Genomic DNA, 27,474 nt, shown 5'->3' on the forward strand with positions numbered 1-27,474 from the left:
GTGCATGAAGCAGAAAGACCTAAGGCAAAGAGTCCTACCCTCTTTCACATTAGATCCTGCCAGATCCACAGCAGTTTTTAGAATGTAAGATGATGGGCTGAAATTTTTCTTAACTGTATGTTATAGCCTAGGATAAATAATAATAATAATAATAATAATAATAATAATAACTCAAGAATAAACAACATCATTCATGCTTTTTAGGCTTCTGTAAATAGCACCTCCTGAATCAAAGCAACAGTATCAAATAGCACATATGTTGGTTTCAGTGTAACAGACAGAGGCTAAGCTGCTAACAGCAGATCTGCAGAGAAGTTGGTGCGCTCTCTGGCTATGAAAGCACTAGGGAAGAGAGCTTCCCATTTTCCTCCATCAGAGTACATCAGGGCAGAAATGGCCAGATGGGGACATGGGGATGTGAGTTCACCTGCACTTGCCGGAAGACCAGAGATACAGACCTTCTGGACACAAGTTCTCAATACTCATGCAATTTAAGTGTACAAGAACAGTTGTAAAGGACAAAGTAGAAATTATGACAGAGTAAATCTAATGTCAATGAATGCCTCCACTGCAGGCTTCTCCAACAAGTCCCAAACCACTTAGTGAATGTATGAACTTAGGACAATTCAGATGCTCCTATGGCAAATTTAAAATAAATTTAATATTGACAGATGCTAAAAATCCAATTATTGTTGAGTAAGTTACCTTATACATTCTGGTTATGTCTCTTTCCTGTAAGGAAATTGGCAAAGGATTGAGAAAATATAATATATATATATATTCCCATCCTGTCAGTATTTAGAAATAAATAAGGAAAAGGAAGATTTCTCCGTAAGTTTCCAATTGGGATTCCAAATTCTCCCTTATGTCATGAGATTAACACCTTACTTCCTCCAAATTGAGTATCTTGCTGTAACTAGGGGGAAAAAAGACTTTTCTGAAATAATATTTGAGATTTCTATGTATCAGCTTTCAAAGACAGGCAGAAATATTCACTGTCTGTTTATTTAAACCTCAGTCCAAAATAAGACCTTGTTACTGTTGGCTCTTACCAAGCAAGCCTAGAGCATAAAGCTGCTTTTGCCAAGAAACACTGGGATTCTTCCTTGTAGAGTAATTCCCAAGCTTCTGACTGTCTTGTTCCCACAGTTCTTCGTTAGCTAGAGAACTGAAGAAAATGGATTTTGTTTACATAGGAACAGATATTAATAGAGTCCATGGTCATTTCCGTCGTATGCCATACAAGGAGATACAAATTGACCAACATAGATGACACATTCTGTTTCCTAAGTGGTCACTGAGGTAAGCAGGGATAAGACAGAAAATTGAAATTTCACAGGTGATTAATTTTGGGATCACAGTGGGGGGGCTGATGAGATGGAAATCACATTGAAAGTAATCCCTGCATCTCTATTTCAAGAATTTTGAAATTTTAGGCTTACGCAGAATACATTTGATGCACATTTTAGCAGTGTTACCTTCTATCTTGTTCAGAGTGCTAGATGACAGTTCTAGTTATGTTACCAAAGAAAAAAGGGGTACAGAACTCAAGAGCGGATCTGCTGAATGGCTTGTCCCTACCTGGTTCTCCCCATTCCCTGCTCATCTCCTTATTTCAGTGGGGATCCTTGCCTGATACAAGTATGAATAATTTGACCAGTTCTCTTGCTTATCTAAATCCTTTTTAAGGCCACTCTTTCTTTTCTTATGCTAAGAAAAAGGGAAGAAAGAGAAATCAAAGCTTAAAGTAAATTACATTTAATCTTTCCACGCAGCCTGGTTCAAATGCAGTTCCTGGCTTCTGCCAGCAGCTTGCGCCGTTTATCTTCCTCGCACCCAGAAACACAAGACTTCAGACAGAGATCTCTCTGGAGTTGCATTAGAGCTGGTGTTACAAACAAGAGGGACAGCACAAAGGCTGTAAAGGAGAGGCATCCCTACTTTTGATCCACCTCTGGGTGGTCTATTAGAACAAAACGTGAAGGGAAGGCAGGAGATGAACAATGTAAGAACATCTATGTAACAAAGTTCTACATTCCCTAACAGAGCTGCACGAGTTAATGGCCCCCAAAGACATCTTAAACGTGAATCTGCATATACTATCAATTATAGAAGCAGCCTAAACAGTTTGCAGCCTCAAAAATCCTAAGAAATGATGGATTGGGGGGGGGGGAGTTTTGAAATACATTCTATAGTACAGTAAAAAAAGCCTGTTATTGGCACACCCCGGACTCGTCCCAGAGTCTTCTCTTTTTAATAACACTGCTCACAACTGTATGTGACACTGTCAAGCCCTCCATACCATACACACTCCATCTGTTCAGCTGACAGACAGGGTCCTCTTCTGAACACCTATGAAACTTCTGCAAGCATTGCTTTCTGTAAACAAAGTGTGGCCGCTGCCAGGAAAAGAGCTCATGCGGACTACTTGGAGACATGGCAATGATCTGGCTTCTCAAGTATGACAGGAGGCAACAAATAATATTCATACCAAAATCCAATCAATATCCAAAATCTTAGAAGTTGAAACAGGTATAATTAAGCTGTCTTCAGGTTCTCAGTATCTAAAAGCAGTATTCAGTATGCAAGTTTAACGCAGTAGGTTGTTAAAATTTCTTTTTTGCCCCATTTGCAACATCAGTCTGATCCTGTCCATTCACCAGTTCATGGGCTGACCCTAATGTTTCTAATGAGAATAAGAGGATAGAAATCAATCTTAGAGCCAGTGTTACTACTGGCATGAAAACATACGATGAAAGAAATGCTGCGCAGAAGGTGTCTGTACTATTTGTACTACGTACAATCAAAGCATATCTTAAAAAGAGAGCTTAACATTAGAGATGGAAATACATACAATACTTTCACTCTTTCTCCTGTTGTGATAGATATTTCTTCCCTCCTTTTGTGCAAGAGAACAATGGGGAATTGCTCTTTATTAAGTTCAGAACTTGTATCCATTGAACACTGTGGAGAGTGATGTTAACTAGCTATGATCTAGTCCACCACCACTAAATGGAGAACAGGATCAGAAGAACAATGTATTTTCACTGTAAGCAGCATTATGCTGAGAGCCAAGTGGGGAAGCAGGTCTGAGATGTGGTTGTGCTAGCCGAATGAGAGATGTTCTCAATCTAGTTTTAATGAGAAAAAAAAAATAAAAAATAAAAAATAAAGGCTTACAAGATCTGTTGAAATAGCAGCTACGCACTTCCATGTCCATTTCACAAAAGCAGAGGTAAAAGAGACTCTTGCAGCTACTCCAATGACATTGAAGGCTAGAAAACTTCAAATACAGTCGCAGCAAAGAAAATCTGTGGTAACACTACATGTTAGACCTTTACTGGCTCATAAAGGAAAACCTGAAAAAGAAAAAGGAAACACAGTACTCCAGTAGCTCCATAAATAATGCCTCCTATTTATTTCCATGGAAATCACAAGAGAGTACAATAACACTAGTTGAGAGAGCAAATTCTCAGCTACAAAGTACTTTTTAAAACTTAGTCACCACCAGTAGCTATTGATTTTTGCCATCTTTGAACAAGAACCTGCGTGCCATGCTCATAAAAATCTGCACCAGCGGAGGTGATCCACTATCGCAGTTGCCATGCTGAAACATAGCACCCACCTCCTCATTGTGCTCACATTCACTGGATGGTCTCCAGAAACGTTTAGCAAGTGTCAATGAAGGTCCATGGGTGCCATTTTTTTCTGCAGAGAGGAATGTAATTCTACCTCTCTGCCTCATCCTCATTTCTGTGTTGGAATTTTGTCAGACTGCCCCTCTGCTGCCAGCTACTGCACAGCAACAAAATGTAATGGAATATTGGTGGGAAGGTTCAGCCTATATTGCCATACCATCAACGTCTGCCTCTGATGACGCTGGCCAACATCATAAAATAGGAGGCATTACTCTTGATCAGCCTTCATATGAAAAAAATGCATGCATCATATTGAACCATTAATTCAGCTCCTCCTGCAATGTGCTTTTGTCTGTCAGTGCTGCAGTTCATATGGGAGTCTATGAAACTCCGAATGCAATTAAGTCTCGGCAGAAATGCAGTTGGAGGCTATAGCAGTTTCTATAGCAACCTGAAAGGCTCAAGACTAGTAACAGGAGATTAACTTTAAGGCAAGATAAGTCCATAAATATAACTCTCATTTACCATTTCGTTTGCTTCCAAAGGGCAACATGTTTTCTATCTAAACAATACAGAAATACAGTCACATGTCCTACTCATTATTAACCAAGATAAAAATAATTTTTACGAACACTCTGTTAGAAAAATTCTAACCATTTCACAGTTGGCAGAATCATCTGAATTTCTCAAATTAATTTGGTCAGAATGGAAAGCACCAAACTTGAATGCAGCCAGAAGATTAGAACAGGGCTGCAAAATATGTAACGCGACAGTCATAATAAGAGAGTGCTGATGCTGACACACTTATGAACAAATTATCTCAACATATTTTTCTGGATTATGCTTCAGACCAAGTTTTTAGTCTCCAGAAAGGCAAAATAAAGAATTTTCGTTAGCATCATTGTCTTTTTTTTTTTTTTTTTTCCTTTTTTTAGATACTCTGTCTTCAGTAAGAAAGACAATACTGAAGAAACTTTATCCAGTGTTTTCCCTGGCACTTAAGAGCTGTTATTCAAAAGTTCAGCTGAGTCTGCAGTCACTGTTCTGAACTCCTATCCACCACATACAACAAGCCCACCAAAAACAAACAAGTGAACAAACAAAACACTAAAAAAAACCATGAAAGAGATTCCTTGACTACTTCTCTGTTATACCAGTTGCTCTGAATCTGTTTTATTTCATCATTTAAAAGGAAATGATAAATGCAAAAGTTGTTCAGGGAACATAAGCATATTCTTGTACTGCCTACATATCCTACTGAACTGTGTAATCTAGAGTTAACTCAGACACCTTTGCACTGCATTGGGTTTTTCTTCATAGTATTTGCTAGCATCAGGCTAATGAAAAGAAAATACTATCTTCCCACTAGTGAAATAATTAAGCACATAGTTAATTTACAGTGTGTTCCAAGGATTACAGTGTCTTATCTATCTCAGATAACACAGCTCCCTAGCGCTGACCCAGAGAGTCAAAATTGCACTTTCTATAGAATTCATTATGCAAATAACTGTCTCTTTTTTCTGCCCCAAATAAAGTCAAGGATCAATCACCTGATGAAATGGGGAGAGCAATACTTACCTTCTGGAAAACTGCAGATGTACTACTCATTGCCTGATTCAATACAGCATCCCAAATCTGATCTCTTGTGCTTTGAGGCAGAGATTCAGAGACCACCCAGGCCAGCCTGAGCACAAAGCAAATGGGGTCAATGGATGAGGAAAGATACTCAGACTTAGATAAGGTTGCCTTTTTCTCTCTATTCCGTTCTATAAAAAGGATGGTAAAACCACATTCCCTGCAAGGATTTACATTACTGAACTATATCTCCCACCATTACTGTTTGCCTGAGGATTTATCACGTGTGCTATTAGACAATTCTTCCTGGGATTCACTTTGAATCACAGAACACACTTCTTCAAAATATTAAGGTCCCTCCTAGAAAAACTAGCAAAAATATAGCTCGGTTGACAGGCTCTATCACCATAAACATCTTTTATTTCTAGTTCTAGCAGTTTTTACTAGCGACATCCACTTTGAATACCCAGCAATTATGCCATCAATACATACGGGTAGTTTTACATACATATTGGAGTTTTGGTTGGAATTCTGTAAGTTGTTGCCTTTTTGAGGAAAATAATGGAGATCCCTGCGAAAATTTCAAGAAGCCATTATTATGCAACTCAGAATGCTTATTCCACTTCATATAATGTACTCTAAAGTTCCCAGGATTATATCCAAGCACCACCTAGAGTAATGAGATTGACATAGCAGTAGAATTCTCTTCTGCTATGGTGGGAGATCACCAATCATAGATGTGGAGCATATGAAACCAATCAGCTGGTATTTTTTGTCAAAAGCATGATATCTTTTGTGCCACAAAAAAGTCTCATCTTGCAATATGCCTTTGAAAGAACTGTGGCTCAGAAATAGTACTCTCTTCTCCACAGAATCAGTCCAAGATTCAAAAAGTAGCTCTGCCACATCAATTACACAAACCAAAGTAGAGGTGACACAGGAATAACCTGTTCATTGGCATAGTTGGGCACTGATCCTTTGAAGGCTTCTAACACTTGGATGAAGGTTTTTATTCTTCATCCAGAGTAACAGACAAGCAGTGAAGAATCTGAAACATGCTAGAATTTCCTCCAACACTCTCCTTCCTAAGAAAAAGCAACTGCAACAAGAACCATACTACCAGACTGTCAGCTGAAGAGTGCACTAAAATCTGGCAGTCGCTCAGGAAAGACTCTGGCTCAAAGCCCCTGGAATGATGAGAACTTGTCTGCTTAGAGTGTTCTTTGGAGAGGAGAAAGTCCTGAAGCACTTTGAGAGTCACTGACAGTTGTCAACCCTCAGTACTGTCTAGACTCTGCTGCTCTGGGGTCACGGTGGCAGTGGGCCGCAACTCCTGGGCCATGGGGAAGGTCTCTCTATTAACAAATGTGAAGCTGCAGCTCTGGTCTTCATGGCAGAGGCAGTGTTGTGCTTCTCATTACGAGATCTGTCTGCTCCTTCCTCCTCTCCCAGCTCCCTTCACACCAGCCCCAGCCACATGCTAGACACTACAAGCAGTTATTTGTCTTAGTGCTACTTCTGTATTTTCTCAGTCAGAACACTAAACTTCAAGGTGTCAAGTTTAGGTACAATAAAGATCAACAGAAAGGTTGTTTTATAAGCTAAAGCAAGAAACTCTCTGACAATGTCTCCCTTTTTGGTCTCCTGCAGAACTCATCAGAATGTGTCGAATGAAGGGGTAGACCTGGGTGTAACAAGGCAAACTTTGCTGAGGCTTGTGCAGTCTCCCTGGTAGGACTGACCCAGAAAGAGAGATGAGACGGAAGGCAGCCAAAGACAAACCAGCCTGCACTGCAGCTAATAAACTCATGTTGTTTATTATTCATGTTTCAGAGGAAGGTTGCTTGTGGCGACTTAGTTTCTCAGACAAAGGTTAAAAGCCACTATCCTTCCCAGAAAGGTCTCTCAAGCATGAGCCTTCTGTTCTCTTGAGGCAGGATGGTGGTCTCTTTCGCTTTCTGTTTTCACCTGGATAATTAAACTCCAAATGAAAGCAAACTACTAGAGGGGAGCAGGAAAGCTGGAGTTTGTCCAGGTAAATATCAGCATATAACAACTGCAAGTGATCTTGTGTTTCTTTCTCTGGGAATGGTTCACAAACTGTGTTTGCAGGCTTCACCTCACCACCTCTTAAATGCAGCTGTCTCGGAGGAAATATGGTGCTTATTTAATAGTCCTCAGCAATATCACAAAACAGCTTAGGGCAGGAAGGAAGAGAAGAATATGATATTAAATTAAAACTGCACAAAGACAGATTTAGGGAAATAGAATGTCATTACCCAGATTGGACTGTGGTCAAGACACTAACACCTTTGATATTGAAGGAAAAAAAAAAAGAAAAAAATGCTCTAAGAGCCATCAAAATCAGAAGGAAAAGAGGCCTCACTTTCGGTCTGTCTTCTGAAGGTTGGCACCTCAAGCAGCAAAGTGCCCATTAGCACCATGCCAGGCTATTGATTCAGTACCTCCTAAGAAGGAAAAAGGCCACTTACTGAAGAATATACATAATTCAAGCTAAAAAATGAACTACTTTCATTGCGAAATACAGAGTTCTCGTAGCAGTGTTTCCCCAAGAATACACCATAGCCAAAATAATGGTTTGCATTTCACCTCCAAAGAATTTCACACAGGTCAGCCTCTAGAGCCAAATAAATACATTATTTAGTGACTTTGCCATTTTATTGCTGAATATTTCATTGGGTTTGTTTACAACCATTTCTGTTTGTGCTAAAAGGAAGTGCAACTAAATGCCATTTTTACTGCTGTTGACAGAGAAAAGTATGGCTGCCAAAGACAGAAATCCTAGTCGTCCTTGAATTTTAGCAACTTGTAATTTCTTAAGGCTCTTTATTAAAAGTTGCATGTTGCCATCTAGTTTGTGTTCAAAAATACAGTCACTATGCATCTGAATCTCTTGTATTTATTTCTTAGCAGGACAATCCAGCTTTCCCGAGTGCATGCTAAATGATTCATAACATCCAAATTGCAGAGTGGAGATTTAATGACTTCCCTTTTAAGACTAAATACTATTAAGCAGTTGCAGAAGTATCTTGTTCTGTTAAGTCCTCATGGCAGCAGCTTCTACTGCTTTTACATGTTATTTGTACCTCAGAGCCAGTGCTTCCACCAATATGCTTTCATGAGTATCCGCATTAAGACAGAACATTTCAGAGGAATATGTTACATAGCAGCATCACTATGCAGAACTTGTATGTATTTGCTCCACAGTTAAGGCTGAGACTGACTTTCCGTTATAAGCCCAATAAATCCTTCAAGGGCCATGACTCAAAACCCAAAACCTATTTAAGTGTTAAATGCTCCCTCAGTGTTTTTTTTTTCCTCATGACTTAATCTAAAACGCAGTTCTAAAAACTTCTGTGAGGCTGAATTACAGGGGTCTAGTTTAGGGCAGCTCTGAAAGATGATGCCACCAAATGACTGAGAATTCCATGTTGTTAGCAAAGGAAAGCTGGTGAGCTTGCTTTTCTTTTGGGGAATACTAAGACTTAACGATTACAGTTGAAAATACACCTATTTTTTCAGACTTTTGTTTCTAAGGTCACAAGTAGCATCTTACAGGCTGGGCTATTAAGTGTTGTCTCAGGAGAGGAGAGTAAGTGTTTCTGACTTTCCTGGGCCTTACTTTACATGCAGAAGTCTACAGTGAGTCAAAAAAAACCCTGCAGAATATAACAAATACAGCCAGCATGTACGTATAAAATCAGAGGAAAGAAATCTTCAATTGAAAACTGGCTGTGGGCTGTTTGTAGGTTTGCATGGGTCCTGAATAAGCGGACACCATTAAGTACTCCTTTTTGTATAGATAGTACAATATTTGTAATTTATCTTGGGTGAGAGGTTTCACTCTCTGCAAGATAACATTCCTGAACTTTTAGTAACTCTTGTCAGTGCTAGGTATATTTAAGAGTCCTCACAGAATCACAGAATCACAGAATGGCCAGGTTTGGAAGGGACCTCAAGGATCACGAATCTCCAACCCTCCTGCCACGTGCAGGGCCACCAACCTCCCCATTTAATACCAGACCAGGCTGCCCAGGGCCCCATCCAGCCTGGCCTTGAACACCTCCAGGGACGGGGCATCCACAACCTGGGCAGCCTGTTCCAGCACCTCATCACTCTCTCTGCAAAGAACTTCCCCCTGACATCCAACCTAAATCGTCCCTCCCTCAACTTAAAACCATTTCCCCTTGTCCTGCTGTTATCAGCCCTTTCAAAGAGTTGATTCCCCTCCTGTTTGTAGGCTCCCTTTAGGTATTGAAAGGCTGCAGCCTTCTTTTCTACAGGCTGAGCAAAGTCCAGCTCTCTCAGCCTGTCTTTGTAGGGTGTTCCAGTCCCCTGATGATTCTGTGGTTCTCTTCTGGACCCTCTCCAACAGCTCACTGTCTTTTTTGTCCTAGGGGCTCCAGACCTGGACACAGTACTCCAGATGGGGCCTTACAAGAGCAGAGTACAGGGGAACAGTTACCTCCCTGTCCCTGCTGGCCACCCCTCTTTTGATGAAGCCCAGGATACCATTTGCCTTCTGAGCCACAAGGGCACATTGCTGGCTCATGTTAAGTTTTTCATCAATCAAGTTCTCAACTATGGCACCTCCATGAGAAGAAATGTAAGCTTTTAAAATCAATTTTTTTCCTTGTGAATATAAAATGACAGCAAGCCTTTCTCTCAATCAGATAGGAATTTCACTAATTCCAGCCTTCTCAGTGATCACAGATGAACCGCAAAAAGATGCACTGTAAATTTCTCATTAGACAAACAGCAATTTCTCATTCTGCATATAGTCTTCATTAAGATCCTGTATGTCACCAATTATGCAAGCACAATTAAACAATGAGTGAATACATCCACAGTTGCAACTCTCCTTTGTCTGTATCACCCAATTAGAGCATATGTATAGAAAGAAAACCAATGATCTGATGCGGTAGCACAGCATGCAGATATGCATGCACAAGACAAGTCCAGACACCTTCTGCATGTTGTCATTGCATTGTTGGGACAGACTGCTGACTGCCAAAGACAAAAAGCAAGGATTGGTTTGTAGCTCTGGTTCAGGATAACTTAGCTGGCTTGTCATTCAGTGGGAACTCATCTCAGACCTCCACAGTTCTCCTCAGTATGGGGTATCTGAACAAGCTTAAGGAGGATGCTGTACGATCACATCTCTGGCCTTATTCATCTTGCATTAGCACATGAAGGCCTGCAGATCCCCTTCTGTGCCTTCTTGATAGTTTGCCCATTATGTTTCATTCACCGCAGCTTTCGGAAGTTTTAAATCACCTCGCAATTTTTAAGCACGCAGCAGTTCAAGAGGAACCCACCAGCAACTTCTTTGAGCCTCTCAGTCAGATTCTAAAGCCCAGGACCTCTTTCCTTTGAGCAGATGTGCCCATTCACAGACAGTAGGTTCTGAAAGCAAGGGACACATGCAGATAATTCATTTATAGGCCAAGGAGTTGTATGCACTAGTAACCAATTGGTTTTGTTTACAGGTATATTAACTGGAAGTGAGAAAGCACTTGTTGCAATTAGTTAGAATAGCAGGCTATAATTGCCAACAAAACATACTTTTTGCAACTTAGGTAATCCACTGAAAAACTATCTCATATTTATTATATGGAATTTCAGACCTTCTCATGAAAATGTTTAGACCATAACTAGTTTAAAAGTAGTCTGGGGCGATAGCTCTTATGAGCATTTAACACCCATGTTTTCCCCAAGAACTTCTCATTCTGACAGCGAATTCAGAGGGACTCTCTTCCTCAAACTCATCCTTTGTGTACCACCAATAGTAATTCAAAGTTCAGTTCCCTGTCTCCTTCCCATCAGACAGTCAGATAAGTGATGTGAGGCATTCTCTCAAAGAACTGTGAAGTCATTTCACATCGTCCATCAGCCGGTTCAGCAACTGTAAGTTCCACATTGCATTGATTAAAAAATACAAGTATTCATAAAGTAGGAACAGCTCACACAAATAGTTGTAAGCTGTGCACTATGATGCTCTTTGTCTCCCTTTCAACATTCAAGTAAATGTAAGGATTTTGCTCAGCCACAAGACAAGCCGTCACCAAACCACTTCTTCTCGTGGACAATGTTGCAATGCATCGCGTACCCTGGGCAGGATCTTTCATCCCACTCCACATGTTCAGATCTCCCTTGTTTTCCCATATGAAGTCACCAATGGCTGTGAAAAATATATCTGTAACAGCATGCTATAAAAACATTAATATTCTACCATCATAACAAATGAAAACGAGTATAGTCCAACTTTCAGGATTTTAAAGTAAGAACGAAACTGCTACGTAAAGTGAATTTCATCACTGAAGTCTTTACAGAGTATACCCATGTCCTCCACTGGAGATAACTGAAAACGTTCCTATGCATTTACGTGAACATAACCCTGAGCTCTGCTACAGATTTCACTGGTCGGCAATTTTCTCACATGCATCATTAACCCATGCGAGCATTTGTCACAACACTACTCCCATATTTCTACTGTTACATTCAGTCGTCATGTTTTCTCAGTCAGGTACAAAGTTTTTACATGTTTAATACTCTTTTTTTTTTTTTTTTTTTTTACACTAGGGTAGAGGGAAAGCCTTGCAGAGATAGAGACGCAGCAGGGGGCTCTGGAAACTGTTAAGACCGGGGACATTCTTTGGAAGGGTTTCATGTGCGATGCAAAGTGATCCGTTTGAATTAGGCACAATTATTTAACTTATTAATAAATCCCACAATGAGGCGAGGAGAAGTGCATAATCAAAAGTCTTGTTTAAGTTCCTAATTCGGATCTAGAGTCCGCATGTCTAACTGTTAGGGTCCCCGGAGGGATCCGCCGGCACTAACGAGGCAGCGACTCCCAGGTGCCGCGGGGCTGCGGCCGGCCGGGCACAGCTGCGCCTCGTCGGCACCTCGAGGCAGATCCGCCCCATCGCCTCTTAAGCTGCACTGGAAGCCGGCGGGAGCTATGAGAGCTGCCGGGGTTCTTTTCGAGAGCCGGAGAGGGTTCTGTTCCTTTGGTCGTTGCGCCGCTGGGGCTGAGAAGCATAGCGAGGGGCTGCCTTTGAAACGGACCTTGGGTTTCTATGTAACTTTCTCTGTTTCTTGTGTTGTTTTGTTTCAGGCTGCGGCGAGGTATCTCCCGGTGAAGATCAGCCCGAACCGGTGAGCCGATGGTCGCTACGGGACCGTGGAGGTGGAGAGCGCTTGGGAGCCGTTTGGGGCCGTCCGTCCGCAGCAGGAGGCTGTCGGGCTTTCACCGGCTGGAACAGGCTGTCCAGAGAGGCTGTGGATGCCCCGTCCCTGGAGGTGTTCAAGGCCAGGCTGGATGGGGCCCTGGGCAGCTTGGTCTAGTATTAAATGTGGAGGTTGGTGGCCCTGTCTGTGGCAGGGGGTTGGAGATTCATGATCCTTCCAACCCTGTGATTCTGGAGGATCAGTGCGGTGCTGCTGTCGGGCTCCTGCGTAAGAAGGACCCGTGCGGGGCCGGCACTAAACTGCCCGAGAAGGGATTTGTGGGTGCTTCGGCCCCTTCTGCTTCCAGCCGTGGGAGCGAGAGGGATGGGGCTATATATTTCCCCCCCCCCCCCCCCCCCCATCCCCCTTCCCTTATTTGTAATTTCAGGAGAGTGATCTCGTTCCCATCATGGAGATGTGGAGGGACAGCTTGCACAGATGGAATGCTGTTGTGGATGGCTGTGCTCTTTATAGGAGCAACAGACTGGTGAGAGAACTGGGACATATTGAACTCTGCTTAGGGATGAATGAAGAACTAGGGGAGCACTGGCATGTGAGGTTTAAGAGGCAGTAAATGTGAGTAACATCACTGGGTGTGTTGGCTACAGACCAGAATGAGGAAATCGAGAAGTCCTCCTGCACAAAGCTAAAAGTAACCCCATGGCTGTGGGCATGAGTTCTTGAACCACCCTGTCACTTGTTAGGAAAGCAATGCTGCTAGGTAAACCTCATTCCATGAGGTTCCTGCAATGTGTCAAAGGTAAAGTTTCTGACACAAGCAATGAAATAGTCAGCGAGGAGAGGGGCACTGCCAGAGCTTGTTCTGCATATTGAGTAAGGACCAGTTAGGGATGTGCAGACCAGGGGTGGCCTTGAGATGGCAGAGTTTGAGATATCACATGGAAGATGTGGAGCAATATGTAGGGTTGAAACACTGGACTTTAAGGGAGCCAACTTTATCATCATAAAGGACCACCTTGGAGGTGTCCCTTGGGTTAGAGCATCAGGGAGAGTCGTGCCAGGGGTTACTTATGCTCATGCTTAATTTCCTCTGTTCTCAGGAGGGGTGCATTCCAAAAAGTAAGAAATAGAGCAGAAATGGCAGGAGAGCTGGATTGGCGAATGAGGAGCTTGTGGATAAACTCAAAGGGGAGAAGGAAGGCTAAGGCCCACTTAGTATCACCATAGGGGACGGAGGTGAAGGTTAACAGAAGTTTTTAAGTTCACCAACAGCAAAAAGGAGAGTAGGGAATGTGTGGACCTGCTGTTTTATGAGGTGGGGGCCCTGGTAAGGGGGGGAATGTGTGAAAGCGAAGGTGCTGAACCACTTATTTGCTTCACTGAGACCACTCCTTGGGAATCCCAGATTCAGGAGGAAGGAATCTTTGAGGAAGGATGACATCCTCTCGATTGCTTAGGAGTGGCGAAGGATCACTTCAGGCAAAATCAATGCCTGCAGGTCTCTGAGCTCTAATGTGCCTCCGTGTGCCAAGGGAGTTGGTAGAAGCAAGTGCCAAAGCTCTCTACCGTATTCCATATGCTCTTTCCTCTTGGAAAGGTACTTGAAGACTGGAGTATACATTGCCACAGCCTTCAGAAAGGGTGAGAAGATGGCCTGTGCAACTACAGGCCAGCTGGCTTCACCTCCCCTCCTCAGCAAGCTGATGGGACAGCTTGGTCTAGGTGACATCTCCAAATGACTTGATGAGGAAGAAACTTCTAAGGAGTTGCCATGTTGGATTCGGTGAGGGGGAAAATGATGCTGGACCAACCTTCTGTGTTGTTGTGACTGTTTAGATAAGAGAAGGGCAGTGGATATTGTGCGGGGGAGTATCACTTCTATCAGTAGATCTCAGAAGTGCAGGAGTCTATTTGTTGGGGGTGGGCTTGTTCACACACTGATGGGAGGTGTGTGGTGGCAGAATGGGAGCAGTGCTCACGGTCTTGAACATCAGAAGTAAGAATGCTTTTGCTGTGAGAGTGATAGAGCAGGTTGCCTGGAGAGGTGGCAGAGTCCACTTCTCTGGGGATATTCAAGCATTGTCTGGATGCTTTCTTGGGTGATGAGTGGCCCACAGTAACCTCACAGCTGTGGACATTAGCTATCACAGTAGGCTTGAACCACCCTGCCATTTGTTAGTAAAGCAGAGCTGTCAGGTATACCTCATTCCAGGAGGTTCCTGCAGGTGTCAAAGATGAGTTTGCTGACAGAGGAGATGGAGGAGCCAATGAGGACAGAGGCACTGCTGGATCTTGTGCTCAGTATGGAGGAAGGGCCGGTTGGGGATGTGAAGACCGGGGCAGCTTCAAGTGCAGCAGTTGTGAGCTGGTGAAGTTTGGGATGTCATGTAGAAGATGCAAAGCAGTAAGTAGGATTGAAACCTCAGATTTTGAGGGAGGAGCCAACTTTGTCCTCTTAAAGGACCACCTTGGAGTTATTCCTTGGGTTAGAGCATTGGGAGGGGTCCTGCCAGAGGCTCTTGAGTCTGCATAACTTGTTTGTGCTGTGGCAGTGGCAGGAGACCTTGTAAAATAGGGGATGTGAGAAGGTAGATGTGCCAGATGCCTTCTCAGCTTCAGCAGTCACTGCTGAGCTGCTCATTGGGAATATCAGTCTTCATTGGGAAAGAGTCTTTGAGGAAGGATGACTTCCTTTTGAGAGCAGAGGAGCTGTTCAAAGATCATTTAGGGAAAATCTATGCCCGCAAATCCCCAGACCCTAGTGAGCTATGGCTATGTGTGCCAAGGGAGCTGGCAGAAGTGACTGCCAGAGAACTCTTATCATATTCTTTCTGCTCTTTTCTATAGGAAGGGTGCCAGAGGACTGAAGGAGAGCCAATGTCACCGCAGCGTTCGGAAAGGGTGAGAAGGACAGCCTAAGCACCTCTAGGTTAGTCAGTCTTGCCTGCTTCCCTGGCACTGTGATGGGACAGCCTGTTCTAGATGTTACCTCTGAGCAACTGGAAGGGGAGTAGCTTCTGAAGAGCAGTCACAGTGGATTCAGCAAGGGGAAGTGATGTCAGAGTGAGCTGGTAGCCTTCTGTGTTGTTATTGGATTAGGTGAGAGAATGGCAGTGGAGGTAGTGGAATATTGCATCTGTTAGTAAGTATCTAAGTGCAGGAGTGTAGTTGATGAGGATGGGCTTCTTTGGATACTGGTGGGAGGGGTGTGGTGGTAGAATGGGGGCAGTGTTCACATGCCAGAAGTTTTCTAGGAAGAGGAAGAATGGTTTTACTGTGAGAGTGATGGAATAAGCTGCTTGGAGAGGTTGTGGACCCCTCTTTTCTGGGAATCTTCAAGTTGCGCCTGGATGATGTTATTACAGGGTGAGTGCCACAGGGGAGCATCCAGCAGTGAGGATCAGCCTGAGGTTGTGAGCCCTCTGCCCACCCTGTGGTGCCTCAGAAGTGGTTTGTGGAACTGTTCCTGCAGGTTCAGAGCCGGAGTGGGCATTCCAGCGGTGTGACGCTATGGAGAGAGGTGAGCTGCATCCTTTTGTCCCTGAGCTGTGTGGGAGACTGGCTTTATATGCAGTCTGTGTAATACTAAAACATAATTGAAAGTACAGTGACAATAACAGGCTGGCAAAGTCCTAGGCTGCAGCAGACGAAGATAAACCCAAACATACAAGACACCACAGATGCAGAAAAAAAAGAAAGAAAAAAAGAAAAGATGTTTACCTTCACAAAACCTCTGATAAGCCAGGACCTCCGGCAAGGTGGCCTCACCTCTACTGCCAAGCCTTAAATGAGGCCTGGGAAGGGATGGATCTTGGTTCCACCCCCTCCCTGTCACTCAGCAGCACCTGAGCTCCCCTGGGATGGCCCTGCCTGCCTGCCAGGTGCTCAATCACCAGCTCCAGCTGTGACTGAGCATTTCTGCTGCAGCCTGATAGTGACAGGACAAAGCGGAATGGCTTTAAACTAACAGAGGGGAGATTCAGGTTAAATATTAGGAGGCAGGAATTTTTACTTGGTGAGGCACCGGCACGGGATGCCCGGAGAAGTTGTGATGGCCCACTCTTAGAGGTGTTCCAGGCTGGGTCGGTGGAGCTCTGGGCAGCCAGATCGAGTGGGTGGCGACCCTGCCTGTGGCAGAGCTGTTTGAACCAGATGATCTTTAAGGTCCTTTACCACCTGAGTCACTCTGTGATAGAAATGGATCAACCAAGGCTGAGCCAATTTTTTTCTTTCTAACATTCACAATGTCTGATTGCATAGAGATACAACATTGTAAGCCATTTCTAAGTTGAGAGCAGAGTGCTGGCGTGGCTTTGGATCCAGTTTGCTTTCGGTAAAATCTCAATCGGCTTCAGAACTGCATTCATTGTTCAAGCAATGTGTCAGGATCTCTGTTGATTTTTATTTATTTATTTATTTATTTTCAGGTTCCCAGCAAGTCTAGGTGTTCTAGTTAGTCAGTGATCACATTGCTGAATTCACATACAATTTATTAACTTTTTCTAACTAATGTGCTAACAAGTAACTAACGTGCTAACAAGTGCAGACCACAAACTCGCCTTGAAATGCTACTCCAGAGTTGGTTAAAGGACTGTATAAGTGCTCAAACTAAACAAGAACATCATGCAAAACAAACTTAAGAAAAAAAATGGCCTTCTCTATTGTCAAGGTAAGCATACACAGGGTACTTAATATCACATATGTCGTGTCAGCAATGCTCAACAAAGTTTTCAGTTATCGCAGAATTCATGTTTTCTGGCTTCATTGTGAAATAATTTCTAGGTTAATTGCAAGTGAATAAGTATTCACAGCTACTGAATGCTTACTGTCTTCTTGATGTATTCCTTCACACAAATTGATTCTCTCGGCAATGGGAAATAGTTTCTCGTTTCTAGGCTGTCATTTTGTATAGCTTCAGTCAAACTCAAAATATCATTCTCAACTAAGTTAGAAGAATTAAGGGCCACCTATTTAACTGCTACCTATTTCTTACTCTAGTGGAGACAGACAATGAGATGTGTGGTTCTGTTTTGTTGGGCGGTACCTCAAAGTGAACTGGCTTCAGTCATGACTGGAGCAAAGTTCATAGCTACATTTGATTGCTCTATTTCTTTCCAGTGAAGCGGCTGAGTGTCTGCGTGATGCTGTGGTGAGTTTGTCATGGCTAACAGATGTGCTCCCGCCCAGCAGTTCTTTTGGTGCCCCACTTCATTGGGAACTGGATCTAGAAATCTCTGGGCAACAAAAGAATGAGGAGATTGTTTACCAGTTCTGTAGTGAGAAAAACAGACTTGGCATGGGAAAATTAATTGACTGTCCTTTAATGTAAATAACTGCTGATTTGAGTGATAGGAAATAATAATAAAAAACAATTATATGCTTTGGGAAAACATTTTCTCCCCCTTTCCTAGGCTTAACTTCTCACTAAGGACCTAGCTAGTATTGCTACAGGTTATGCTCAGACCCTTCTGAGATGGAATAGACAGCAAAGGATTATGTTGTGGTTTCTCTCTGCAGTTCCTTCCCTCTTGCTCCTTTCCTCTGCTCCAGCATAGGCCTTCCATAGGCTGTCATCTCTTTGGTTTGTACCTGCTTCAGTGGGGGCTCATCCATGGGCAGTGATCCCTTTGCTGAAGTAACTTCTCTTGCATGATTTACATGTGCGTGGGTTGCCTGCTCCTCTGTGGAACGCTTCCTTTTCTGACCTTAATGTCCCCTCTGCTCCTTCCCACTTGCTTTGTATCCTTGTGTGGTTCTTTCTGTCCTTTCCTAAATTCCTTAATTTCTTTCCACCAGCAGCTCTGCTAAAGAAATCATCTAGTTCCTGGAATAGGTCCAGAGTGGGCTGAAACCAATTGTAGTAATCTCAGGCATCCCCTAATATCTCACAGAGATCACTCCTGCAACTCTCCTTCCTTCCAAAAAACCCAATACAGATACCAGTATCTATTACTGGGGGGAAGAAGGGGGGAGAACAATCTTAGCAGGATTTTCTAAAATAAATAATAAAATAATGCAACTTTGATGCAATACTAGAAAGAGTGCAGTTTAATATGAGTTAAGAAAATCAAGTAGGTTTAGATCTCAAAAATCTTTTAAAATGATCACTAGCTGGAGAATACTTTCCCTGGGTCGCAGACTGTAAATCAGTGCTATTCCTAATTCATGAAGGATGAATTGATTACCCAAATGCCCTTTTGGGTAACAGAGATAAAGGGTAGTCTTTGTTTTGTCAGTTTAGTCATGCTATTCTTTTGTCATGCAATGTGATTTAAATGTAAAGTGGAGAAAGTTGATTCAAATTGCCTTGAAAACTGGAACATTTTATTACAGAAAAACTTTTATGTCATGTATGGCCATCTAAGAAACTATTGCAAAACTGACCAAAAAAAAGCAAACAAAAATAAAACCACACACTAATACCCTAATTTGGAATAAAAGTCAAAATCTGTTTCTTCTAAGTTTGAATTATCTTAAAGACAATTTTCCTGCACTTCTTTTGAGTGTTCATTAACATTCTGCCCTTCCATCCAAAATACTTGTTTTGTAACCAGACCCTTAGCCCAAACATAGCAGCTGGGATAATGCTCAGACTGTGGGTTTACATTTGTGAAAGTAGCAGGGCACTGAAACAGAGCACTGCTTTAGAGATAAGAAAGACAGATTCTAACGTAGCTGTACGAGTAATTTTTGGAGGACAAGGAAATCAGTAGGGGAAAACCAAAGAACTTTCCTATCTGGAGGCTTTCTTGCTCTTTCTTTCTCAGAGTTCCAAATCTGTGTCCTTCATATGAAGTAAGGACTGGGGGGTCAGGTGATATACTCTTAAAAGAATTAGTTATTTAGAAAACATTTGGATTCTGCTTAATGACAGTGTGCTAGGACGTCACAGTGACGTAGCTGCTACAAATGGTTCTGCTTGGTTGCTTTAAGAGTGCAAATTGGGGTGATTTTTTTTGGCATAGATTCCCCATATCCTGTATTCCTTCTTCACTGACTTTGATATAAGAAGTTTTGAGGAACACTCCTGTTCTCGTTACTGCTAACTTCCCATGCTTGTTTGTTAAAATCAAAACAAAAACAAACCTCAACACAAATCATAGAAATCATATGAAAGACAAGACATAGAAATCATATGAAAACCTGCAGCTCAAACCCAGATTCCCACAGAGGATTTGGCTTAACAAAACAGAGCAAGAAGAGTTTTATTGATGAGATGTGCCACTCTTCTGGAACTTGAGATTCTATCTGTACACACTTTGGTTTCTTGAGTATTAACAGAGAGAAGTTTTGGTAGGAAATATTACTGTGAATCCTGTCTCTTCTCTTTAAAATGACATTTTTTAAGCTTACTACATGAAGCAAGCTTTTGATGGTAACTTGAAAGGCCATGGAGAAAAATTTCAGGACAATTGGGGCTGTTGAGTAGTATTGCCACTCTCTGTCCTTCATGTCACATCTCTATAGTTACTCACTCTTTGAAGGTCTCATATACATATTGCCCTTGAATAACTTTTAAATGACAGTGCCCAGGAAACGTGGAAGACTTCCAAGTGCTTCGATGCTGTAGGATATACATCCCCAGGCAGCTCTCCAATGGGGAGCGTATCCTAGCTCCCAGGCTTCTGCAGCAATCGGTACCTAAGTAGCTTCTTAACAGGCAGAAGCCCTAATATTAAGCTGAGTGAAAGGGCAGTGGGGACAGCTGACCTTCCTAGAAACATGCAAGGTGACTATCTTGCACACTTTCTCAGTCTTCACAGGGCCAGTAATTATCTGATGCACTATTTGAATTGTGAGATCTGTTTCTCTGTTGGAAATACCTCAGAGAAGGCTGGCAATCCATTTGACTTTAATTCTAAAGAAAGTAAGAAGGAATAAAGCACCTTTATTTCAAAATTTTCTAAGTGAAAAATCAGTGAAGAATCGGAAGCCCAATTTTGAAACATCCTCTCATCACTATGTACAGTCAATTTGTAATACATACTGGAACAAACAAGAAAACAATATAATTTTCACTATATTATTTGTCTGATACGTGAGTGAAAGCCAGAAACTCATCTTACAACTTTGTGCAAAACCACATAAAGGAGACCCTCAAGAATCATCAGCGAGCTCTGATTTTTGGCCAAACATCACAGATGCAAAATTACTTCACACACTGCATATGAAACATCTGATTTCCAGTTACTAAAGCCCTTCTGTGTTGCTAGGATACTTAGGTTATTACCCAGAGGACACACAGGAACACCAGTACAGTACATCCCTTATTTTTATTAATATTACTTTGATTCCATAAATACCAACGGATGCCAGTCATCATTTGCAGTCATCTGATAGAGAAATGTAACTTCATAACACATTGAAACGATATAGAGTGTAATATAAATGTAGTCTCAATGGGAAAAATAATATGCTTTCCAGCTGCACCTTTTGAAGTTCTTACTAGAGATGAAAATTCAGAAGGAAATTATACAGAGTACTAATTTTATGAAATTTCCTATTTGTTTCAAAAAGGGAGAAAAAGGAAAAGCTGAGAAGCCCTAGACAGATTAAAAAAACAAATTGCCAAGTGAAATGCCCAACAGACTACAATGCAGTATAAATTAGTAGTCTGTATAATTTCCTAGTGTCATGCATTCTGGCTGGGCTTTGATTATTTCTAATGTTACAATTCATGGATAAATAACCTTGTTTGTACAGTGGTAGCAGTTAAATAATTAATTCTTCTAACTTACTTGAGAATGATTTTTTGAGTTTGACTGAAGCTGTACAAAAATGACAGCCTAGAAATGAGAAACTGTTATTGCCCATCGCCAAGAGAATCAATTTGTGTGAAGGAATACATCAAGAAGACCAATTGTGGAGTTGCATTTCAAGGCGAGTTTGTGGTCTGCACTTTATTACTTGTTAGCACATTAGCTAGAAAAAGTTAATAAATTGTATGTGAATTCAGCAATGTGATCACTGACTAACTGGAACACCTAGACCTGCTGGGAACTGAAAATCGACAGAGATCCTGACGCATCGCTTGAACAATGAACGCAGTTCTGAAGCTGATTGAGATTTTACCGAAAGCAAACTGGATCCAAAGCCACGTCAGCACTCTGCTCTCAACTTAGAAATGGCTTACGATGTTGTATCTCTATGCAATCAGACATTGTGAATGTTAGAAAGAAAAAAATTGGCTCAGCCTTGGTTGATCCATTTCTATCACAGAGTGACTCAGGTGGTAAAGGACCTTAAAGATCATCTGGTTCAAACAGCTCTGCCACAGGCAGGGCCTCCACCCACTCGATCTGGCTGCCCGGAGCTCCACTGACCCAGCCTGGAACATCTCTAAGAGTGGGCCATCACAACTTCTCCGGGCATCCCGTGCCAGCGCCTCACCACTCCAAGTAAAAATTCCTGCCTCCTAATATTTAACCTGAATCTCCCCTCTGTTAGTTTAAAGCCATTCCGCTTTGTCCTGTCACTATCAGGCTGCAGCAGAAATGCTCAGTCACAGCTGGAGCTGGTGATTGAGCACCTGGCTGGCAGGCGGGGCCATCCCAGGGGAGCTCAGGTGCAGCTGAGTGACAGGGAGGGGGTGGAACCAAGATTCATCCCTTCCCAGGCCTCATTTAAGGCTTGGCAGCAGAGGTGAGGCCACCTTGCTGGAGATCCTGGCTTATCAGAGGTTTTGTGAAGGTAAACATCTTCTTTTCTTTCTTTTCTTTTCTTTCTCTTTCTTTCTCTTTCTTTCTCTTTCTTTCTCTTTCTTTCTCTTTCTTTCTCTTTCTTTCTCTTTCTTTCTCTTTCTTTCTCTTTCTTTCTCTTTCTTTCTCTTTCTTTCTCTTTCTTTCTCTTTCTTTCTCTTTCTTTCTCTTTCTTTCTCTTTCTTTCTCTTTCTTTCTTTCTCTCTGCATCTGTGGTGGCTTGTATGTTTGGGTTTGTCTTGATCTGCTGCAGCCTAGGACTTTGCCAGCCTGTTATTGTCGCTGTACAATTGTAATTGTGTTTTAGTATTACACAGACTGCATATAAAGCTGGTCTCCCTCCTGTTTATAATCTTCCTTCAAGTGCTACAAGCCCCCAGTGAGGCCTTTTCTTCTCCAAGAGTCTTGAAAATGGGTATGTGATGTTCCTCTAACCATGGGGAGTTGCCTGGCAACCATGACTCATCAAGTTTGATGGAAAGCAGAGTGGCCATCCCATCAGGAGGTTCCTTTGGGACTCTGGAATGCATGCTATCAGGCATGATGGACCTGAGCACATTCAGTCTCATCAGGTAGTCTCAGAGTTACTCTTTTCTTACAGTGGGAGGGATTTTACTGCCACAGCTCCTACCCAGAAGTTTACGGACTAGGGAGATATGGGAAGACAGACCGCCAGCAAAGATTGAGGCAAAGAACTTGCTGAGGGCCTCAGCCTTACCTATGTACGTTGCTGCCTTTTCTCCTTTGTGGCGTATCGGAGGGAGCACACTTTCCTTGAACTTTCTCTTCTGAACACCGTACCCATGGAAATCCCTTCTTGTTAATTTTTAAAATCTCCTTCCAAGTTCAGTTTCACCTCTGTTGATTGACTTATGGAAAGCATTCTTGCATTCTTCCCAGGTGACGCGTCCATGTCTCCCCTGCCTTTCCTTTCTCCTTCTTTTGCCCCCTGCTTTTTCCCTGGCCGATCATAGTTCTGTCGCATGCTGGTTTCCTGCCTTCTGTGCCCAGTTTCTACCGTGAGAGCTGGAGAACGCTCATGCTGTCAGAAAGGCGTCTTGAAGGAGTCCCTTTAGTTCTCTTTTATAATTCAGCATTTGAGAATATATATGTACATATATAATTTTATTTTTTCCTGAAATTCTTGTCTGCTTTTGCAGATTGGCTTTCTTAATGGTGTGTATCAAGTGTGGGATAAATTAAAATGGCATGCTCCACACACAGAATGTACTGAGGTGTTAATGAGTTGGTCTGCATAAAAGGGTATTTTCTTAGATATTTTTGCTAGAAAAATTAGTAAAATAGTCTGAATTGGAGTACAGCCACTGCAAATTCCCATCCAGAAATCAGATATGTTGGGAAGCAGTCAGTTCCTGAGGATATGGCAATTTCTTATAAGACGTAGGTGATTGTCCCGTCTGGGAACCAAGCAAATTCTTCCTGCAGCTTTTTTAAGCGAGACCTCAGATTTTGCCTTCTGCTTTAGTGTAAATAATTGCGAAGAGGGTTCATTAAGTCAGACCGTGACCTCAGGCATGTGCTCTTACGTCTGATGATCTTACTGTGTCAGACTACCAGTAAAAACAGAACAAGAAAAAAGCCTGTCAGTCTGCCCATCTCCACAGCCGTCTTCCCCAGCAGTACTGACCAGTGAGCTCAGTATTTTTCCTTGGAATTAGGTTGTCTCATTCTTGAGCATTTTTTTTAGGCTAGTGAATTTCGTGGGATCTCATCTCTGGGGAAACATATTGAGAAGGGTAAGCGATTCCACTTCCCTCCAGGAAGCAGTTCTGTCTGACCTCTCAAAGCCGGCATGTCTCGGCAGCCTGAGTAGCTTATAGTGTAAGCAGTGAGATTTGCCTGACTGCAAGTGCACTGTCAAGTCAGGGCCCAAATCACTGATTGAGCCCCAGGGAGAGACCAGGTCAGGCCTGGGAGCACAGGTGAAGGCAATTCAATTGTGAGAGGGGAAGGGGTGGAGCCAGGCTCTACTCCTCTTAAACCCCATTTAAGGGCTGACTGGCACTGAGGAAGGATCTCTTTCAGGAGATCCCTCCTTTGCAGACTTGTTTCATGAGCCTAGGACTTTGATGTGTGCATGCAACTTTTTGTGACAGTTTTTCATTGTGCCTGTCTCATGGCAGTTACGAAGATGAAATCTGCAACCTTGCTCTTTCCTTACTTTTCCTCCTTCTCCGGCTGTTTTTTTTCTTTTTTTTATGTGTTGCATCGAATACTTCAGAACCTACGAACCACTGAGAGGCTAAATCAGGTAAAGGAGTTTAAAAGACCTCCTGTTGTCCTTGTGCAGTTTATTTTTTTTATGTCTTTTCAAGTGAAAAAATCCTCTTAGACATTCAGTGTGTAGGTTTGGGTAGGGAGGGATTTATCTTCTCAGCCTGATAACCTGAGTTGATGCAGAAGGGAGATGACTATGGATGTTATTACAAGTGAGCACACAAAGTGGAAGAAGATCTTCCTCCTGTGCTGTTTGATGAGGGATTGGTGTTCCACAGAAACAAGGACAGAACAAAGGTCAGGTTTTTTGAAACTGCTCATGGTCAAATGCTGGTTGTTGGTGTGAAGCTTACATGAATTAAGGATCACCGCATTTGTTTCTGATTCATCATAAAAATGAGGAAGAAAATCCTTTTTTCTCTTCACTGATGGAGGAATACACTCATACAGTCTGGTCCTCTGGTTAAAGTGAGGAGAGCTTATAACTGTTTGCAGTGAAAGACATTACAAAGACTGGCATGCACAGCAGAAGTCCTCTTCTGAGAACACCTGGGAAATACATTTCTAACCCCTGAAAGGGGTTTTTTTTGGCAGCTTCAGGCTTTAAAGCTGCAAACTATACTTCTTGCTCAGCCGTTCTAGATAGTAAATGGTATGATACACTAATAATGTTACTATGCAGATCATGTGAAGAATAAAATGACATGGATTGTAGCAGTTAAAAGTATCCAACTTTTGGGAGAAAATGTTTATTTGTAGTTGTGTTTATTAGTGATTTATTACAGATCATATATATACACACACAGATAAAGTAATTGATGTATTACAGATATTTATTACACATCTTATTCCATTCATCTATGGGATGTTTCCAGTAACTTCAACTGTCTAACACATGCAATAATTGCTGTAGCTTCTGTTTAACTGTTCCTACAAGTTTATTGGCACATGAGAAAACACCCACATTACAAAAGCAAGACATCGTTGCCTGGACTCTTGTTCCAAGCATGTATTATGTCTTTGAGGAGGTAAGGAAAATTCTTGTCAGGTAAGGGGATCCAGAAGCTAAATCCTGTGCCAGGAAACAGCCCTTCCTAGTTGTACTTCTTAAATAAAGGGCTAAGCACTGACTCAGCCCCATACAAAAGAGGCTCCAAGCAGTTGTCAGAGTAAATGACATCACCAGATGCTGTGAGACAGGTGCCAGTCAGAGTCTAGGGGCTTTCTGTGGGGATCAGTTCTCTTCAGTATTGCGGTAAGTGATCAGGACTCAGGAGTCAAATGTACATTAAGTACATTTGGTGATTACACCATAGCAGGAAGAGCTATGTAGTCCCAGGGATAGAAGGGCTCTGCTGAGTTCTCACTCTACCCAGTAGCAGGCCATACAATTGCCAGCCAGCTGAAGTTTGACAGCAGCCAGCACCTGAGCCTGTACCTGAGAGGGGCAGCCAGAGGGATGAGGCCAGAGAGCTGCACTGGGGAAAGGAATCTGGGTCCCACAGTTGACAGCAAGTTAATCATGCCATCTCATCTAGAGGGCAGACCACATCCAGGCCCACCCCTAGCAGCCACAGAAAAAGGAAAGTTATCTATGACCTCCTCCTTTGCCCATGCAGGTCTCCTGACACTGCTGCTCTATTTCTTGTCCTCCTGAACACAAACAAGTTACACATCAGAGTCAAGAGCTGCTGGCAGGACCCCTCCCAATGCTCTAACCCAAGGAATACCTCCAAGGTGGTCCTTTAAGAGGACAAACTTGGCTCCCTCAAAGTCTGAGGTTTCAATCCTACTTACTGCTTTGCATCTTCTACATGACATCCCAAACTTCACCAGCTCACAACTGCTGCACTTGAGGCTGACCCAGTCTTCACATCCCCAACTGGCCCTTCCTCCACACTGAGTAAGAAAAGTCAGCAACACCTCTCTGCTCATTGGCTCCTCCATCTCCTCTGTCAGCAAATTCATCTTTGACACCAGCAGGAATCTCCTGGAATGAGGTATACCTGACAGCTCTGCTCTACTAACAAATGGCAGAGTGGTTCAAGTCTACTGTGATAGCTAATGTCCACAGCTCTGAGGTTACTGTGAGCCACACGCAGTAGATCTTACTAGTTTCCTCACCTGTAACCAACACACCCAGTGATGTTACCCAGATTTACTGCCTCTTGAGCCTTGCATGTCACTGCTCCCTAGATCTCCATTCATCCCTAGGCAGAACTCAACACATTCCAGTTGCTCTTCCAGAGAGAAGTCCAACACCTCACCTGCCTGTCTCTCCTATAAAAAGGACAGCCAGTAGACAGGAGGGAGGGTCCCCCTAAGCCCCCAACCCTCCTACCCTTAAAAAAAAAAAAAAAAAAAAAAAATCTCTACAACATAATGCAAACCCCAGTCAACATCCCCATGCCAAGGGGGAAAAGCACAGCTCACATACTCTATATGAGCTGTGCTTTCCCCCCCGTAGAAAATACCAAGCACACAAAACAACTCCACAGAAGCCACTACTTCGTGCCACACTACACACATCCAACTGCCCAGCCCCACAAAGCCCAAATACACCAAGACACCACACCTGAACACCATGAGCTCACCTCTACACCCACAAAGGCCACCTTCTTTAAGGGATCTAAACAGGGGCTCCAGGGCCAAGGGAGTACACAAAAAACACCCACTAAGAGGACAAGACAGATCTACCCAAGGACCACCTACAACACACACAATAAACAGTGCCTGCCTAATAGAGCTCCTCTGCTTCCTCCACATTTGCAGCACAGCTCCCAGTCTAGGAGAAGGACCTTCCTTTCAGGACACCAGCTACACGAGGATTTGAGGGAAGAAAACACCTTGGGAGTGCTAGACCTCACCAACACAACAGACCAACCCATTACAGGAAACAGCACCAGGACACCAAGCTCCCACAAAAAACAGTTGCCAGAGCTCTGCAGGCTGCACTTCTCACCTCTCACTCAGTCAATTCCATTCCTCCAGGAGCAGACCTGCCACACACCATAGGGCTGAAATCAAGATACACCATCACCCCTCAAACAGAAAGGACTTTTGTCCCATGACACCCAGTCCCAGGCAGAAAAACCCAGCCCAGGGGCAGC

General features: G+C 42.9%; 1 protein-coding gene across 5 annotated transcripts in view; it reads right to left on the reverse strand.

Moving 5' to 3' along the window:
* The window catches only part of FAM13C (family with sequence similarity 13 member C), a 121,351-nt gene that overhangs the window by 85,558 nt on the left and 8,319 nt on the right, over positions 1 to 27,474 (reverse strand). The gene's annotated exons all lie outside the window — the stretch shown is intronic.

This window comes from Lagopus muta, chromosome 5 (genome assembly GCF_023343835.1).
Source record: "Lagopus muta isolate bLagMut1 chromosome 5, bLagMut1 primary, whole genome shotgun sequence".
In the NCBI taxonomy this organism is placed as follows: Eukaryota; Metazoa; Chordata; class Aves; order Galliformes; family Phasianidae; genus Lagopus; species Lagopus muta.